At 48.5% G+C, this 18,972-nt stretch overlaps 3 protein-coding genes and 1 non-coding gene across 7 annotated transcripts in view; 1 reads left to right on the top strand and 3 right to left on the bottom strand.

Moving 5' to 3' along the window:
- Nucleotides 1-18,972, bottom strand: part of LOC102943236 (zinc finger protein 883) — a 2,438,435-nt gene that overhangs the window by 2,318,361 nt on the left and 101,102 nt on the right. The gene's annotated exons all lie outside the window — the stretch shown is intronic.
- Nucleotides 1-18,972, top strand: part of LOC114020163 (zinc finger protein 501) — a 1,907,800-nt gene that overhangs the window by 1,821,725 nt on the left and 67,103 nt on the right. The gene's annotated exons all lie outside the window — the stretch shown is intronic.
- Nucleotides 6,083-6,156, bottom strand: TRNAT-AGU. Its single transcript has one exon. It is a non-coding gene; the product is annotated as a tRNA-Thr (tRNA).
- Nucleotides 14,220-18,972, bottom strand: part of LOC102934153 (zinc finger protein 135) — a 190,519-nt gene continuing 185,766 nt past the window's right edge. Inside the window, exon 6 of the transcript XR_006287749.1 lies at nt 14,220-14,903. The gene's annotated coding sequence lies outside the window, so the exon portion shown is untranslated. The remainder of the gene's footprint in view (nt 14,904-18,972) is intronic.

The raw sequence follows: 18,972 nt of genomic DNA, 5'->3' as shown, positions 1-18,972 counted from the left end.
GGCTGGAAACAACCAGTCCTCAGGCACAGGTCACACAGAGGTTTGAGAGAGGTGTCACCCTTGAACCCTTCTGGTTTTCCTCTTCTTGTTGGGTTTCTTAGAACCACTAAGAGCTGTAGGTTTGTCACAGGACAAACAGTCCTTGTTTGTCTCTGAGGCAAGCTAGTTTGGGGCTGGCTGGATGAGGAAAGAGAAGGGCAGAAAGATTATTGTAGAAGAGAGGCTGAGTGAGAAGCATTTGGGCTCATTGCACATCCAGCACTGACCGATAGCACTTCTGATTCTTCTCGTGAGACAAAGGCCGCCTTCTCAGACCCAGCAAATTACATCTAGAAAAGGGGGTGGACATTTTTATATGGCATTTCCTCAATTTTTTAGAAAGGAAAATTGAACAAATAGAAATTCCATTCTGATCAGCTGTATTGACCAGCCAGTGTGTGATCAGAAAAGCAGGGCCTTTAGATCCACCACAAAGATGTCTGCCATGTCAACTCATAGAGTAGCAGCCATAGTAGGCTGTTATCCTCTATGTAGACTGGCCATTGGTTTGGGGAGTGGGGAATGAGACACAAATACACTTCCAGGGAATTTCACAGCTATTTGCTATCCGCTGAGGAATGTAGAAAATGCACTATCCAAGCCCTGCAGTATCCCTATGCATCTCCAATAATTCCCATGATCCACCCCCCTCCACATGTTCCTAACTCCCTTACACCCTCAGTGGCTCCTGGCTCTGTCTCCTCCCTGCTCCTCACCCCTTTGCACTTGGATTAGGCTGTTTATTCCTCCTATTCCACCCTGCTTGGTGCCAGAATTGGAATCCTGGAGAGCACTGGAGACTAGAGACACACTCCCTGCTCTCCTTGCTGGTGCTCGGTACCACACCAAACCCTGGTGTCCTCTCCATGGCTGCAGCGTAGAGGGAGCCCAGTGAGATGGGATGAGAGTTAAGGAGATGGTGGAAGGCAGACAGTTTGCAAGGGAGGAATTCTCTCTTTCTCTACTTTCTGTTCTTTCCTTTCCAGGATGGCAGCTTCTATTTCAGATGAGACGGTTACTGAGAATGCAGGAGGTTTCAGAGGAGAAAGATCCCGTGAGCTCAGGGGAACCTGCTCCCATCTGGAATTCCATCCCAGCTGGGATCTGCGAGACGGGAGGGACCCAGAGCTCTGCTTGCAGCCAGAGCTTGAGCATCTACACTGCAATTAAATGGCCTGAGCCCTGTGAACCCGAGTCAGCTGGCACAGGCCAGCCCTTGGGTTTTTAATTGCAGTGTAGACATGCCCTGAGCCCCTGTGCAGGGCTGTACTTGAAGCTCCAGCCCTGAAGAGATGGTGCCACCATGTGGCTGGTTTATCCATTCCGCGCTGGGGTGCTTTTACAGGGAAACACATTTTCTCTGCAGGGAGCCACGAGCAGAAAAACCTGTCTCTGGCTGTCTGAGCTACAGCGTTAGGCCTCCTGGAAACTCTCTTTTGTGCATCTGCAGCCCTTTCCTGTCCCCTCCCCCAACCTGGCCACAGGTGCCAGCTGGCCCTGGTACCTTGTCTTGCCTTGGTTCCTAGTTGTGTTCTCTTGGCATAAATCCCCCAGCTGTGGCAGAGTTCTGGGGGCTTTGGGAGGAGGGTGTTTGTTTGTTTGTTTGGTGGAGGATCAGTGACTGTTGCTGAGTCGCACCAGGATGTGTTTTGTGAATCTTCTTCCACGCGAGCGAGGCACTGAAAGGGCCCCTGCTTGAAGTTCAGTCATTGAGCTCCTGCCCTTCGAGCTGGGGCTGCTGTTATTTTATAACCAGCAACAGAGGCCGTGTCCCCCTGGCACTTTTCCCAGGGTCTGCCTCTCAGGGCCTTATTCACTGCAGGTTGGAGTCTTAATCTAGCACCAGGGCCGTCCTTACCCATATGCAAAGTATGCAGCTGCATAGGGCACCAGGAAATTTGGAGCATGCTGCGTGCTGCTCTGCCCCTGCTCCAGCTCTTCCCCAGGGCCCCCCGCTCCTGCTCTGCCCGAGCCCTGCCCCCCACTCTCCTGAGCTCTGCAGCAGGGCCAGGCCTACACTCACTGGTGGCGGGAAGTGCAGCGACCTGGCCCCAGTCACGCCGCTGGTGAGTGCTGGGGGGTGGTTCCCCCCTACCCCCCAAGCCAGCCCCCCCTGCCCCCGAGGCCTGGGGCTCCATACACACACCCTGTGGGGGGGCTGTGTAGGCCCCAGAATAGCTAGGGACTGCCCTGTCTAGCACCAGGTTGAGGATTTCCCTGGTTTAGTCACACACTGCAATCCGATTGAACAGCGGGAAGGAAAAACCTGTTTAGTACATTTCTGAAACGCTGCATGCTCGTAGACATCTTTACTTTCCCTGTGTGTCAGGGTAACACCCACCTCTGATTGTGGCTTGAATGAACAAACAATAACGTAGCCGCAGAGGGCACTAAAAGAAAAACTAGATGAAAGGAACTTTTGTGCAATAGTTCGGCCTTTGTGCTGGGATAATATAGTGAATTCCAGCACTGGCCATGGGGGTAACAAACCTTAGCCCATTATTTTGCCTTTAGCCAAGCTCCTGGGCATGAAATCCACTGTTCTTAATGGGGGTAGGACTCCGCAATTGTTAAATTAAAAAATCTTCAGGGAAGTAGCTGTAAGTGGTCCACAAAGGTTTCTTTGTGTTCACATCTGCACAGGAATGAGGCATAAAGCAGAAATGGAGGGAGGGTCTCTAAATTTAAATCAGTTTTAGAGAGAAATGTGTTCAAACACAGTGAGGAAGAAATAACAAGTGATCCCCAGCTGCTTCCCCCGAGCCTTAGGAGGGGATTAGCTGCCAACAGCTGCGGCTGCTGCCCTGAGGGGAGCGGTATAAGCTGTCTGCCCGTGGATGCAGCCCACCAGCTGGTTCTCCTGGGGCAGAAGGTGAGTGGCTGGGCAGGGATGCCTCACTGGCTGGGGTCAGGACTATGAACAGGGGTCTCAGGAACCTGCCTCCAGGGGGGGTTGAGGATGCTGAGGAGGTGGAATCTCAGCATCACAGTCATCAAGAGTCAAAGCTGCTTGGGGGTGAGCATGGGGGGCAATGGCCCTAGTGGATTTTTTGTGCATCCCTTTCGCTACTTGCCCACAACAACCTGGCAGCCCGCAGCTTTCTCTCTGCACTACGATCATGTGCTCTGTGGAAAGGGGCTTCTTGGAATCGGTATTTCCAGCTGCATTAAAGAGTCATAAAGGAGAAGGAAAAGTTAATGCCTAAGAAAAGTCTCTGTGTATGTTAGCTGGATGGGAGGGTGTCTAGAAACCACTCAGCTCTAGTCTCTTTTCCCTGATTTCCTTTATAAAATCTGAAGCAGGGAGCAAGAGTAGTTGCCCTCTCTGAGGCTTGAACTCCAGATTACAAGACTGACACACTGCCAACTGCACTAAGAAGGCTTTGGAAAGATTTCAGCTCGGTGCATATAGGACCTTCCTCCAGCAGTGACTGGGGCAGTGATGGAGCCTGGGGTGTGCTGGAAGAAGCCGGGAGATCTGATACCCGGAGACCTGTCCTGGCAGCTTTCTCAGCAGCAAATAAATCAATTCTCCCTGCCAGTGAACAATCGACCTGGAGCTAATGGTAGTACGGGAAGGGGAGGGGGAGTTCCCCAAGCTATGCACCAACCTCCCATTTTAGAGTTTACTCTCATTACCCTGGTATGGTACTTTCCCTGTGAAGTGGGCAAAGCAAGTGGGGAAGCTACAAGGGCAATAGAAACCAGGGCTCCAGGTAAGGCTCGAACTCATAACCCCAGCAGCAGTCCCCTTTGCATTAACCAGTTGCACCACTGCAGGTGCTCTTAGGCAGCGTTGGGAAGTAGGTCGTTACCAGTCTCTGTGGTTCACACCTTTGCCTGGTAATTGAAAGGCGGATGGTTCAAACCGAATTCAAGATGCAGCTTTTCAGCGACGAGACTCCAGCACATTTCAACAGGAAGAAAATCTCCTCTATTCTGGTTTAGCCCCATTTGACTCCTTCTACCTGTCTTCTCCCCCAGCCCCCTGTCTCTTTCCTTCCCCGCTGGGGCCCTGCAGAGAGGAGCCCCAGTCAGTCTCTGTCACAGAGAGTCTGTGTCCCATAAAGGGAGGTAGGGGTCACTCTAAAACATTGATAATGGGGAGGGGAGGGGTGTGCGTGATTAGGGGGAGAAAGGCTGGAGAACTGACAGTGGGGCTCAGAGAGATTCCCCCACAGATCGGGGAGATCCCCTGCTGCCCACCATCAGCCAGCTGTGGGAAGAACAACTTGGGATTGCTTGGGGAAGCCACTTTTAAAAACACAAGTGTACCATGCTAATTACATTTTAATAAGACCAAAGCCTCCTCAAACCCAGCGTCACAATCACTGGAATGACTTTGTCCTGATATTTTACCGGCTGCAGACAGAAAGCAAGTCAAATGTCAGCTCCCGTTCGGAGTCAATGCACACAGAAGAATCCGGAGGCTCTTAATTCCTTAGGTTCTGCCGCCATTTCATTTCTATCCTGTTCCAAGATTTATCATTGTGCAAAGCAATGTTAGGCCCTTGGGAGTGTCCCCCCGGTCCGGCCTGCTTCCCTGGGCAATTTAAAAGGGCCCGGGGAACCCCGCAACCACCACCAGCAGCACAAGGGGGCTAAGGCACGCCACTCCCAGAAGCAGCTGGCACGTCCCTGTGGCCCCTGAGGCAGGGGGGTCTCCACACGCTGCCCCGGTCTCGAGCGCCAACTCTGCCATCTGTGGCAATGGGAGCTGCAGGGGGTGGAGTCTGCGGGCAGCGGTGCACAGAGACGCTCCCGGCCCTCCCGCTTAGGAGCTGCTTTTGGGAGATGCCCGAGGTAAACGCTGCACCCCTCATCCTCTCCTGCACCCCCAAGTCCCTGCCCCAACACAGATCCCACACCCTCACCCAAACTCCCTCCAGGAGCCTGCCCTGCACCTCCTCCTGAACCCCAACCCCCTGCCTGAGCCCAGACCCCGCACCCAAACTCTCTCCCAGAGCCCAACCCCTCTCCCTCCCACACCCAAAACTCCCTCCCAGAGCCTTAGGCAGGTGCGGGGGGGCACGACCAAAAGTTATACAAACCTGCCACCCCTGGGGACGGGTGGACTCTGAGTAATAAACCCACACTGTTCAGGCTTCTGACTAGGGCAAGATGGCATAGTCCAGGGGTGCAAGGCTGCAGAGCTGGGGGGAACTGGCTGGAGGCTCTCTATCATTGGTATTATGCGTGGCTGGGAGAAGCATTCATATAACTCAGTTGGGTGTGTCCCTACCTGTGGCTGTCTGTGTAAGTGCAATATGTGCCAGAGAGTCGCAGCTTGTCAAAAGCATCACAGTGTGAGAGGGAGTCCAGGAGGCGGGACCCTTCTGTCACCCGCTGTGGTCATATAGTGCTTCGTGCTCTGCATTGTGGCTTCAAGAGCCATGGAGACAAGTTGAGTTATGGCGACCTTTTCCTTGTCTCCACATTTTTTAGTGCCTCCCTCCGATGCTTGTCAGAAAAAACGACCGGTTTCTCTTGCAAGCATTTGCATTGCTAGGCAAAGGCACTTGTCTCTGTTTCCCCAAAAGACTGACCAAAAGGTGGGAAGAGCAGACACATTTGGCAAGGCACCACTGGGTGCTGTATCCCTAACCTCCACTTTACCCGGCAGGTGCCCTGGCCAGCTGAGCCATGGTGCCGCTGTCTGGGACTTTTCTCCCAACTGCTCTGTTTTTCATCAATGATGATCAAAACAAAGGTGACAGGAGAGGAACTCTCCATTTCCTGCAAGACCTGCAGAGATTCTCTATCAGGGTCTCCATGCGCAGACATCCCCAGCGAATCACAAGGACGTGTGGCACAGGCTCTCATGTTGCAGCAATTGCAGTCGAAGCAACCGCCTTGCCAGCGCCAGTCACGTCAGCCTTTTCATCAGCTCCAGGCTTGTGATTTGATTCTTTCCAACACTTCTGTCTAAAGAAGCCTTTTCCTTAGCAAGCTATTACTTGGATTGCAAAGGGAGGTCTCTTCTGTTTCCTAGAAAGGCATAGGAAAACATGAGCAGAGGAGATCAAAACCCATAAGGACACCAAGGCACCACTGGGAGTTGAACCCAGGATCTCCTGTTTACTAGACAGGTGCTTTAGCCAGCTAAGCCATGGTGCCTGCCTCAAGAATGTGCTTTCAACTGTCTACTGGATGGTCTAAGACAAGACCTTCACATTTAAAAGTACAGACGTTCCCCATTTCCCCCAAGACTTGAAGACCTTGAGGTGTCTGGCTCTCTGTGCACAGAAAACCACAGCTGAGTTGACAGAGGGCTTCTAACCAGCTGCTGTGATCATAGAGTGGTTAGTGCTCTGCATTTCAGTCGCAGCGACCTCGGCTCAATTCTGAGTCATGGTAACCTTTCCATCAGCTCCAGACTTCTCATTTGCCACTTCCCAAGTGTGGTGGGGCGGCTGCCCCCCACAGGCAGGAGAAAGGTTAAGGCAGCCTTGGAGAGGCTGTGCTGAACCCAGCCAATCAGGAAAGGACTTATTGGGAGAGCCAATCAGGAGAAGGCTTGCTGGAGCAGCCCATATAATTCCCAGGATGGCCAGCAGGAGGCGCCTCAGTGGTGAGACATGCCCCATTACACCAAGACTTAGCTGCAAGGAAGGATTGCGCTGACAGGTCTTTTCTTTTTATGAAAAGAGATACAAAAAAGGAGCCAACAGACACACTAGGTTCAGCAAGGAAGACCTGGCAGGACAAGCCAGGATCTCCTGGTTTCGTAGGAAGGTTACCATCATCAACCTACCAGCAGTTCTGTGCACAGAGAGGCCCCTGCTGGTGGCAAAAAGCTTTGGTAGAGACTTTTCTGACACCAGCAGTGGTTATATAGTGTTTAGTGCTCTGTGTTGCAGCTTCAGTATCCACGGATGCAAGTTCAGTTATGGGGACATTTTTCATTTCTCCACATTTGTCTAGTGCCTCCTTTCAACACTTGTCACCAAAAAGACCTGTTTCTTTTGCAAGCAACGTATGGCTAGGCAAAGGCAGTCTTCTCCATTTCCTCAAAAGATCGACCAAGCTGTGGGGAGAGGAGACACATTCAGCCAGGCACCACTGGGTGCTGGATCCTGAATCTTCTCTTTACTCAGCAGATTTCTGTTAGGGGGCTTCCCTTTACCCCCTCCCCTGGTTCTTGTCACACAGGCAGAAATCAGAAGACGAGAAATCCGAAGTGTGAGCAATGCAATGTTTATTGGGATTAGTTTCAAGCAAGCATATCCATAGCTCCACATGCCAGCAGAGTCTGTTTCCCAGTGTTCTGTTCCCAGCTTTGACACCTCAGAGCCTTTATCCATGTCCCTGTTTCCCCCTCCTCTTTCTTAGCAGGCCCAAATATACCTGCAGTGCATGCCCTTGGTCCCACCCCTTACAATTTATGGTCACGTTCCGTTTTGGAGGGTCGTGAGTATCGGGGCTCAGTGCCACCTTTTTTGTATCCCATGGGAGAGGTAAGAAGTGAGGTTGTGTACCGGTCAAGGCCCGGCTGTTCTGTGGCTTTTAGTGTGTCTTATGCCTCTGCCCCCCCCCCTTGCCCCTCCCAACTGGTTGCTTGACCGTGGCTTGAGAGAGGAGCCAGGCAGTCTTCCAGTGTAAGCTCGCATATTACACTCCCACCATACCTAGTAACACTTTAGCTCTATCATTTAACTTTTCCATTATACTAACAAACCCATCTGGCTGGGCAGAAGCAACTTACTGTGTCTTTGTTCTTTGTTCACACATATTAGCAAGGATATAAGAGTATCAAAAATCAAGCACAAAATTCTATCTCAGGCTAACAAACAGGCCTATATACTAACAGGGCCTTGGCCAGATTAGCCACATTGCCGCTCTCTGGGACTTTTCTTCTAACTGCTCCATTTTTTATCTATGACAATTAAAGGGAAGGTGAAAGGAGAGGAACTCTCCATTTCCTGCAAGACCTACAGAGATTGCACTATCAGGGTCTCTGTGCACAGACACACCCAGCGAATCCCAAGGACGTGCGGCGCAGGCTTTTGTGTTGCAGCAATTGCAGCCCAAGCAACTGCCTTGCCAATGCCCATCACAGCAGCCTTTTCATCAACTCCAGGCTCCTGGTTTGACTTTTTTCCAGTGCTCCTCTGCAGAGAAGCCTTTCCCTTAACAATGTGTTAATTCGATTATTGATGGAGGTCTCTTGTGTTTTCTAGAAAGATATAGGAAAATGTGAGCAGAGGTGGTCACAGAATGATAGACCACAAAAGTCATCTAGTCGAGCCTCCTCTTCTCGGTCTGATGTTGTTTAACATCTTTATTAATTACCTGGATGTAGGAACAGAGCATACTGATCACATTTGCAGATGACTTTGCCAACTATTTCTCTGAGTTGGTTGAAATCCAACCGTCTGATGTCCAGTGCTCTTGTTTTGCTGTTCGCATGTCCTCCTTTCCACAGGATCTTGAATTCTATCAGATCGTGATCACTTCCCTCCCACATTCCCAACCACCTTCACATTCTGAACTCATTTACCCCTGTTGGTCAAAACCAGATCCAAAATGGATAACCCCCTGGTTGTTTCCTCAGCTTTATGAATCAGAAAGTTGTCCTCTACACATGCTAAGAATTTTCAGGACATATTACTGTCATTAATATAAAGAGAAGGGTAACCACCTTTCTGTATACAGTGCCATAAAATCCCTCCTGGCCAAAGGCAAAACCCTTTCACCTGTAAAGGGTTAAGAAGCTAAGGTAGCCTCGCTGGCACCTGACCCAAAATGACCAATGAGGGGACAAGATACTTTCAAATCTGGAGGAGAGGGGACAAAGGGTTTTGTCTGTCTGTGTGATGCTTTTGCCGGGAACAGATCAGGAATGCAGCCTTCCAACTCCTGTAAAGTTAGTAAGTAATCTAGCTAGAAAATGCGTTAGATTTTCTTTGTTTAATGGCTTGTAAAATAAGCTGTGCTGGAGGGAATGTATATTCCGGTTTTTGTGTTTTTTTGTAACATAAGGTTTTGCCTAGAGGGATTCTCTATGTTTTGAATCGGATTACCCTGTAAGGTATTTACCATCCTGATTTTACAGGGGTGATTCTTTTACCTTTTCTTTAAATAAAATTCTTCTTTTAAGAACCTAATTGATTTTTCATTGTTCTTAAGATCCAAGGGTTTGGGTCTGTGTTCACCTGTACCAATTGGTGATGATTATTATCAAGCCTTCCCCAGAAAAGGGAGTGTAGGGCTTGGGGGGGATATTTTGGAGGAAGACATCTCCAAGTTGTCTCTTTCCCTATTCTTTGTTTAAAATGCTTTGTAATGGCAGCATACTGTTCAAGGACAAGGTAAAGTACCTTGGGGAAGTTTTTAACCTAAGCTGGTAAGAATAAGCTTGGGGGGTCTTTCATGCAGGTCCCCACATCTGTGCCCTAGAGTTCAGAGTGGGAAGGGAACCTTGACATGGTGGCAGAGCGGTGGGATCATTTTGAACCAGAAGCACAGCAGGATTTTAAGTCCCACTGCTATTTGAACTCCGATGACAGGAGTCAGAGTCCTGAGGGCTGACCATGGGACATGCAGCTATTGTTATTTCTGGACTCCTGGGTGACCCTGAGCTGGTAGGTTTGCACTCTGCACTCATTGCTTCCCTCCAGCTGCTTCCTCTCTCGGGACTCTCTCTCCTCCTCTGTCTCTGCTGCAGAAGGAGTGAGAGGCTGGGCTCTGGGAGGGAGTTTGGGTGCTCAGTGCAGACTCCGGGCTGGGACAGGGGGTGGGGGTGAGGGGTTCAAGATCTAGGAGGGAGTTTGGGTGCTGGGTGCAGGCTCCAGGCTGGGCCAAGTGGTGAGGGTACAGGCTTGGGATGGTGTTTGGTTGCAGGCTCTGGGAGGGAGTTTGAGGGCAGGAGGGGATGTGTGGGAAAGGGTGGGGTTGTAGGCTATGGGATGGAGTTTGGGGATGAGAGGGGGTGTGGAGGAAGGGGGTGCAGGCTCTTGGAGGGAGTTTGGGTGCAGGCTCTGGGCTGGGGCAAGGGGTGGGGGTGTAGGAGGGGTGAGGGGTGCAGGCTGTGGGATGGAATTTGGGTGCAGACTCCTGGAGGGAGTTTGAGAGTAGGAGGGGGTGTGTGGGAAAGGGGTGGGGTGCAGGCTCTGGGAGGGGGTGCGGAGGGAGGGGGTGCTGCCTCTGGGAGGGAGTTTGGGGGCGGGAGGGGCTGTGTGGGAAAGGGAGGGGTGCAGGTTCTGGGATGGAGTTTGGGTGCTGGATGCAGGCTGGAGCAGTGGCTGAGGTTGTAGGAGGGGGTGAGGGGTGCAGGTTCTGGACTGGGTGTGGGGATTCAGGCTCTGGGAGGGAGTTTGGGGATTGGAGGGGGTGTGGAGGGAGGTGGTGTAAGCTCTGGGAAGGAGTTTGGGAGCAGGAGGGGGTGGGGTGCATGCTCTGGGATGGAGTTTGGGTGCTGGTGTTAGGATATAGATATTCAGGCCTGTCTGTAAAGGCCTAGACTCTAAGAATTTAGGTGTATTCTTATCACTTGGCTAGTTCTAGAGGTATAAAAGAATCAAAATCACTGTCTGCCGGTGTAAGGTCCTTCTCTTACTGTGACAGTCTGAGGCCCTGTGCTCGGGCTAAGCAACAGAGGCAGCCATAAGCTGGGAAGCGAACGGTCACCTCCTCACATTCCAAACTAGTCACATTGAAATAAGGTGCTATTGGGCTGTTAGGCACTATCAGGACAGGATTGTATTCCTATCGCCTCCAGAGAAAGGGAAGTGCCTAGAAGATGTAAAAGGAAACTTAGTTTGATAGCATCCTGTCTGGCAAGAACTCACTTATCAATAGCTGGGATGTGAAATCCTCACTTAGAATCATAGAATCATAGAATATCAGGGTTGGAAGGGACCCCAGAAGGTCATCTAGTCCAACCCCCTGCTCAAAGCAGGACCAAGTCCCAGTTAAATCATCCCAGCCAGGGCTTTGTCAAGCCTGACCTTAAAAACCTGTAAGGAAGGAGATTCTACCACCTCCCTAGGTAACGCATTCCAGTGTTTCACCACCCTCTTAGTGAAAAAGTTTTTCCTAATATCCAATCTAAACCTCCCCCATTGCAACTTGAGACCATTACTCCTCGTTCTGTCATCTGCTACCATTGAGAACAGTCTAGAGCCATCCTCTTTGGAACCCCCTTTCAGGTAGTTGAAAGCAGCTATCAAATCCCCCCTCATTCTTCTCTTCTGCAGACTAAACAATCCCAGCTCCCTCAGCCTCTCTTCATAAGTCATGTGCTCTAGACCCCTAATCATTTTTGTTGCCCTTCGCTGGACTCTTTCCAATTTATCCACATCCTTCTTGTAGTGTGGGGCCCAAAACTGGACACAGTACTCCAGATGAGGCCTCACCAGTGTCGAATAGAGGGGAACGATCACGTCCCTCGATCTGCTCGCTATGCCCCTACTTATACATCCCAAAATGCCATTGGCCTTCTTGGCAACAAGGGCACACTGCTGACTCATATCCAGCTTCTCGTCCACTGTCACCCCTAGGTCCTTTTCCGCAGAACTGCTGCCTAGCCATTCGGTCCCTAGTCTGTAGCGGTGCATTGGGTTCTTCCGTCCTAAGTGCAGGACCCTGCACTTATCCTTATTGAACCTCATCAGATTTCTTTTGGCCCAATCCTCCAATTTGTCTAGGTCTGTACTTCTGTATTGTTTTGTCATTATAGTTCCCACTTTGCTATTGACAGGTTTCAGAGTAACAGCCGTGTTAGTCTGTATTCGCAAAAAGAAAAGGAGGACTTGTGGCACCTTAGAGACTAACCAATTTATCTGAGCATAAGCTTTCGTGAGCTACAGCTCACTTCATCGGATGCATACTGTGGAAAGTGTAGAAGATCTTTTTATATACACACAAAGCATGAAGAGATACCTCCTCCCACCCCACTCTCCTGCTGGTAATAGCTTATTTAAAGTGATCACTCTCCTTACAATGTGTATGATAATCAAGTTGGGCCATTTCCAGCACAAATCCAGGTTTTCTCACCCCGCCTGCCTCCCCCCCCCCCCCCCCACACACACAAACCCACTCTCCTGCTGGTAATAGTTTATCTAAAGTGACCACTCTCCTTACAAAGTGTATGATAATCAAGGTGGGCCATTTCCAGCACAAATCCAGGGTTTAACAAGAACGTCTGAGGGGCGGGGGTAGGAAAAAACAAGGGGAAATAGGTCACCTTGCATAATGACTTAGTCACTCCCAGTCTCTATTCAAGCCTAAGTTAATTGTATCCAATTTGCAAATGAATTCCAATTCAACAGTTTCTCACTGGAGTCTGGATTTGAAGTTTTTTTGTTGTAATATAGCAACTTTCATGTCTGTAATCGCGTGACCAGAGAGATTGAAGTGTTCTCCGACTGGTTTATGAATGTTATAATTCTTGACATCTGATTTGTGTCCATTTATTCTTTTACGTAGAGACTGTCCAGTTTGACCAATGTACATGGCAGAGGGGCATTGCTGGCACATGATGGCATATATCACATTGGTGGATGTGCAGGTGAACGAGCCTCTGATAGTGTGGCTGATGTTATTAGGCCCTGTGATGGTGTCCCCTGAATAGATATGTGGGCACAGTTGGCAACGGGCTTTGTTGCAAGGATAGGTTCCTGGGTTAGTGGTTCTGTTGTGTGGTGTGTGGTTGCTGGTGAGTATTTGCTTCAGGTTGGGGGGCTGTCTGTAGGCAAGGACTGGCCTGTCTCCCAAGATTTGTGAGAGTGTTGGGAGACAGGCCTTTTGGCGCCATCTTTCAATGGTTGGTGTACTGCGCGCTCTGCCTCTTCGGGCTGCAGGAATGGATCCCGCGCTGTTGACCAATATGCTGCTCACTCTTACTTACACATCACGAGTGGCAGTGGAGTTATTCCTTAAACTACAAAGGCAAGAGGAGTTCGACATTGATCGCACCCTATGTAGTAGCTATGACACGAGATTCCTTATGGCATTCATGGAGGTGCTGACCACAGTGGAACGCCGCTTTTGAGCTCGGGAGACAAGCACTGAGTGGTGGGATCACATCATCATGCACATCTGGGATGACAAGCAGTGGCTGCAGAGCTTTCAGATGAGGAAAGCCACATTCATGGGACTATGTGAGGAGCTCACCACAGCCCTGCAGCATAAGGACACGAGAATGAGAGCTGCCCTGTCGTTGGGGAAGTGCGTGGCAATTGCACAGTGGAAGCTAGCTACTCCAGATTGCTACCAGTCAGTTGTTAACCAGTTCGGAGTAGGAAAGTCGACTGCTGGATGCGTGTTGACAGAAGTGTGCAGGGCATTAATTGCATCCTGCTCCGAAAGACGGTGATTCTGGGCAACGTGCATGACATTGTGGATGTCTTTGCACAACTGGGGTTCCCTAACTGCGGAGGGTGATAAATGGCACACATATTCCAATTCTGGCACCAGACCACCTAACTACCAAGTATACTAATCACAACGGGTATTTATCTATAGTTCTCTAGGAACTTGTGGATCACTGTGGGCATTTCACAGACATTAACGCAGGCTGGTCCGGAAAGGGGCATTGATGCACACATCTTTCAGAAGACTAGACTGTTCAGGAAGCTGCAAGCAGGGACTTTCTTCCCGGACCAGAAGATCACTGTAGAGGAAGTTGAAATGCCCATTGTGATCCTGGGAGACCCCGCCTACCCTTTAATGTGGTGGCTTATGAAGCCATACACGGGGCACCTTGACAGCAGCAAGGAGCAGTTCAACAACAGGTTGAGCAAGTGCAGAATGACTGTTGAGTTTGCTTTTGCCTGATTAAAGGCCCGCTAGCGCTGCCTATATGGAAGGCTGGACCTGGCCAATGACAATATTCCTATGCTTATTGCTGCATACTGTACTCTCCGTAATATTTGTGAAGGGAAGGGTGAAAGCTTCACTCAGGGCTGGACCACTGAAGCTCAGTGCCTGGAGGCTGAATATGAACAGCCAGAGATCAGCACTATTAGAGGGGAGCAGTGTGGGGCCATAAGGATCAGGGATGCCTTGAGGAAGCAATTTGAAGCCGAAAGCCATGAATATTTGTTGCTATGCACAGGAGTGCAGTGCTTGTAATGCTAGGAGGTGATTGGTGCAGACAATGCACTATGAAGGTTTAAGAAAATTGCCTATTGCTTTGCAGGGCTCTGTTTGCTTTCAATTAATGGAATGAAGATGGCTTTCAAACCAAAACTATTCTTTTATTAAAAAGCAACCACTGGAGGAGAGAGACAAACAAACAAAAACCACATCAACACTGTGGGGGATGGGGGAAGGGAGGGTCCCATGAGGAGGTGAGGTCCTAGGACAGTTAAAGATTTGTGTATGTCCAGGTATCACATGCAATCTTACTCATTGGAGTACATTGCAGTGGGTACTGTACTTCAGCAATAATAAACTGCCGAGAGACAGGTGTTGAGTGTAGTGGGTACTGGGAGTCTGCAGGGCTGGACTGTGATGGGGCAGGAGTGGAATGCAGCAGGTACAGACTGGAGCCAGGTGGTTGATAAGAGTGTGTTGACAGTGTCAGGGGGTGCATGGAAAAGAGTTTTGCGACAGTGGCTGCAGGGGAGGTCGGGCACACAGCTACTTGGTTTGCAGTGCAAGTAGCGCCTGGAGCATGTCCAATTAGCACTCCATAACGTTTAAGAACCACCCTATGGCTTCGATCTGGTGCACCGCGTTCTCCTTTCAGTCCCCCTTCTCGCTGTTCTGCCACTCCTTCAATTCTGGTTTTTTGGCCGTGGAGTGCATCGTGACATCACATAGAAAGCTCTCTTAAGTTCTTCATGGCCGCTTTCTAATTTTGCACAGCCGTTCAGCTGCCGATAACAAAGAGGGAGGCTGGGCTCCTAAGGTCATATCTGTGAAGCCAAAATGCAACATTTTACAGAAGCAGTATTGTTTGCAACACAGAGCACTGATGCAGTGATTTAAAACACAGCCACTATGCACATACCTATCACTAACTGGCTGGCCGCAGACAAGCACATATGAACCACAAGACCCCCAAAATGGTAACAGCAGGGGCAGGGGAAATCACTGTTCCAGGACCATACTGTACACTGGGAACGTGGCTCTTGGGGAGAGACAGCACTGTAGGAGGGGCCTTATAATCATTCGTGTGCTCACATTTTCCACAGGCTATTTTCATAATGGAAGATATCTTGTTGCTGAGGGTGAGCAGGGAATCAAGGGAGGATCTTCTCCAAGACTGCAGCATCCGCCCTGGCCCTTATGCGGCTCGCCTGTATGCAGCAATGGTCTCTGCCCCTCCCCCTGTGACGGCAGAGTGGCGCGGGAAAGTTACCCTTAATGGGGCAAGAAACAAAGCAGCTCTGCCAAAGAACCTGCAGCAGCAGATTGCCCAGTACATAAGAATAGCCATACTGGGTCAGACCAAAGGTCCATCCAGCCCAGTATCCTGTCTACTGACAGTGGCCAATGCCAGGTGTCCCAGAGGGAGTGAACCTAACAGGTAATGATCTAGTGATCTCTCTCCTGCCATCCATCTCCACCCTCTGACAAAGAGAGGCTAGGGACACCATTCCTTACCCATCCTGGCTAATAGCCATTAATGGACTTAACCTCCATGAATTTATCCAGTTCTCTTTTAAACCCTGTTATAGTCCTAGCCTTCACAACCTCCTCAGGCAAGGAATTCCACAGGTTAACTGTGGACTGTCTGAAGAAGAACTTCCTTTTATTTGTTTTAAAGCTGCTGCCCATTAATTTTATTTGGTGGCCCCCAGTTCTTATATTATGGGAACAAGTAAATAACTTTTCCTTATTCACTTTCTCCACACCACTCATGATTTTATAGACCTCTATCATATCCCCCCCAGTCTCCTCTTTTCCAAGCTGAAAACTCCTAGCCTCTTTAATCTCTCCTCATATGGGACCCGTTCCAAACCCCTAATCATTTTAGTTGCCCTTCTCTGAACCTTTTCTAATGCCAGTATATCTTTTTTGAGATGAGGAGACCACATCTGTAAGCAGTATTCAAGATGTGGGCATACCATGGATTTATATAAGGGCAATAAGATATTCTCCTTATTCTTGATCCCCTTTTTAACAATTCCTAACATCCTGTTCACTTTTTTGACTGCCGCTGCGCACTGCATGGACATCTTCAGAGAACTATCCACAATGACTCCAAGATCTCTTTCCTGACTAGTTGTAGCTAAATTAGCCCCCATCATACTTGGGGGTATTTTTTCCAAAGTGCATTACTCTACATTTATCCACATTAAATTTCATTTGCCATTTTGTTGCCCAGTCACTTAGTTTTGTGAGATCTTTTTGAAGTTCTTCGCAGGCTGTTTTGGTCTTAACTGTCTTGACCAGTTTAGTATCATCTACAAACTTTGCCACCTCACTGTTTACCTCTTTCTCCAGATCATTTATGAATAAGTTGAATAGGATTGGTCCTTGGACTGACCTTTAGGGAACACCACCAGTTACCCCTCTCCATTCTGAAAATTTACCATTTATTCCTACCCTTTGCTCCCTGTCTTTTAATCAGTTCTCAATCCATGAAAGATCTTCCCTCTTATCCCATGACAACTTAATTTACATAAGAACCTTTGGTGAGGGACCTTCTCAAAGGCTTTCTGGAAATCTAAGTACACTATGCCCACTGGATCCCCCTTGTCCACATGTTTGTTGCTCCCTTCAAAGAACTCTAATAGATTAGAGACATGTTCTCCCTTTACAGAAACCATGTTGACTTTTGCGCAACAATTTATGTTCTTCTATGTGTCTGACAATTTTATTCTTTACTATTGTTTCAACAAATTTTCCCGGCACTGATGTTAGACTTACTGGTCTGTAATTTCCAGGATCACCTCTAGAACCCATTTTAAATATTGACATTACATTAGCTATCTTCCACTAATTGGGTACAGAAGCTGATTTAAAAGACAAGTTACAATTGTTAATAGTTTCGCAATTTCACATTTGAGTTCTTTCAGAACTCTTGGGTGAATGTCATCTGGTCCCGGTGGCTTGTTACTGTTAAGTTGATCAATTAATTCCAAAACCTCCTCTAACGACACTTCAATCTGTGACAATGCCTCAGATTTGTCACCTACAAAAGACGGTTCAGGTTTGGGAATCTCCCTAAGATCCTCAGCCGTGAAGACTGAAGCAAAGAATTCATTTAGTTTCTCCGCCATGACTTTATCATCTTTAAGTGCTCCTTTTGTACCTTGATCGTCCAAGGGCCCCACTGGTTGTTTAGCAGGCTTCCTGCTTCTGATGTACTAAAAAAAAAAACATTTTGTTATTACCTTTTTGGCTTTTCTTATTACATTTTTACACTTAGAATCATAGAATATCAGGGTTGGAAGGGACCCCAGAAGGTCATCTAGTCCAACCCCCTGCTCGAAGCAGGACCAAGTCCCAGTTAAATCATCCCAGCCAGGGCTTTGTCAAGCCTGACCTTAAAAACCTCTAAGGAAGGAGATTCTACCACCTCCCTAGGTAACGCATTCCAGTGTTTCACCACCCTCTTAGTGAAAAAGTTTTTCCTAATATCCAATCTAAACCTCCCCCATTGCAACTTGAGACCATTACTCCTTGTCCTGTCATCCGCTACCCCTGAGAATAGTGTAGATCCATCCTCTTTGGAACCACCTCTCAGGTAGTTGAAAGCAGCTATCAAATCCCCCCTCATTCTTCTCTTCTGTAGACTAAACAATCCCAGTTCCCTCAGCCTCTCTTCGTAAGTCATGTGTTCCAGTCCCCTAATCATTTTTGTTGCCCTCCGCTGGACTCTTTCCAATTTTTCCACATCCTTCTTGTAGTGTGGGGCCCAAAACTGGACACAGTACTCCAGATGAGGCCTCACCAATGTCGAATAGAGGGGAACGATCATGTCCCTCGATCTGCTGGCAATGCCCCTACTTATACATCCCACTTAATTTGGCAGTGTTTATGCTCCTTTCTATTTACCTCACTAGGATGTGACTTCCACTTTTTAAAAGATGCCTTTTTATCTCTCACTGTTTCTTTTACATGGTTGTTAAGCCAAGGTGGCTCTTTTTAAATTCTTTTACTGTGTTTTTTAATTTGGGATATACATTTAAGTTGGGCCTCTATTATGGTGTCTTTGAAAAGTGTCCATGCAGCTTGCAGGGATTTCACTCTAGGCACTGTGCCTTTTAATTTCTGTTTAACTAACCTCCTCATTTTTGCATAGTTCCCCTTTCTGAAATTAAATGCCACAGTGTTGGGCTGCTGAGGTGTTCTTCCCACCATAGGAATGTTAAATGTTGTTATATTATGGTCACTATTTCCAAGCGGTCCTGTTATAGTTACCTCCTGGACCAGATCCTGCGCTCCACTCAGGACTAAATTGAGAATTGTCTCTCCCCTTGTGGGTTCCTGTACCAGCTGGTTCAAGAAGCAGTCATTTAAAGTATCAAGAAATTTTGTCTCTGTGTTTTGTCCTGAGGTGACATGTACCCAGTCAATATGGGGATAATTGAAATCCCCCACTATTATTGAGTTCTTTATTTTGGTAGCCTCTCTAATCACCCTTAGCATTTCATAATCACCATCACTGTCCTGGTCAGGTACTCGATAATACAGCCCTTCTGTTCTATTCTTATTAGAGCATGGAATTACTATCCATAGAGATTCCATGGAACATGTGGATTCATTTAAGATTTTTACTTTATTTGATTCTACATTTTCTTTCACATATAGTGCCACTCCCCTCCCCCCCCCCCCCCCCCCATGACCTGTTCTGTCCTTCCGATATATTTTGTACCCTGGAATGATTGTGTCCTATTGATTGTCCTCACTTTTCCAGGTTTCTGTAATGCCTATTATATCAATATCCTCCTTTAACACGAGGCACTCTAGTTCACCCATCTTATTATTTAGACTTCTAGCATTTGTGTACAAGCACTTTAAAAACTTGTCACT

Source organism: Chelonia mydas, chromosome 28 (genome assembly GCF_015237465.2).
Source record: "Chelonia mydas isolate rCheMyd1 chromosome 28, rCheMyd1.pri.v2, whole genome shotgun sequence".
Lineage (NCBI taxonomy): Eukaryota > Metazoa > Chordata > Testudines > Cheloniidae > Chelonia > Chelonia mydas.
The sequence above is the reverse complement of the archived record's forward strand: the minus strand, read 5'-3'. Positions and strand labels throughout refer to the sequence as shown.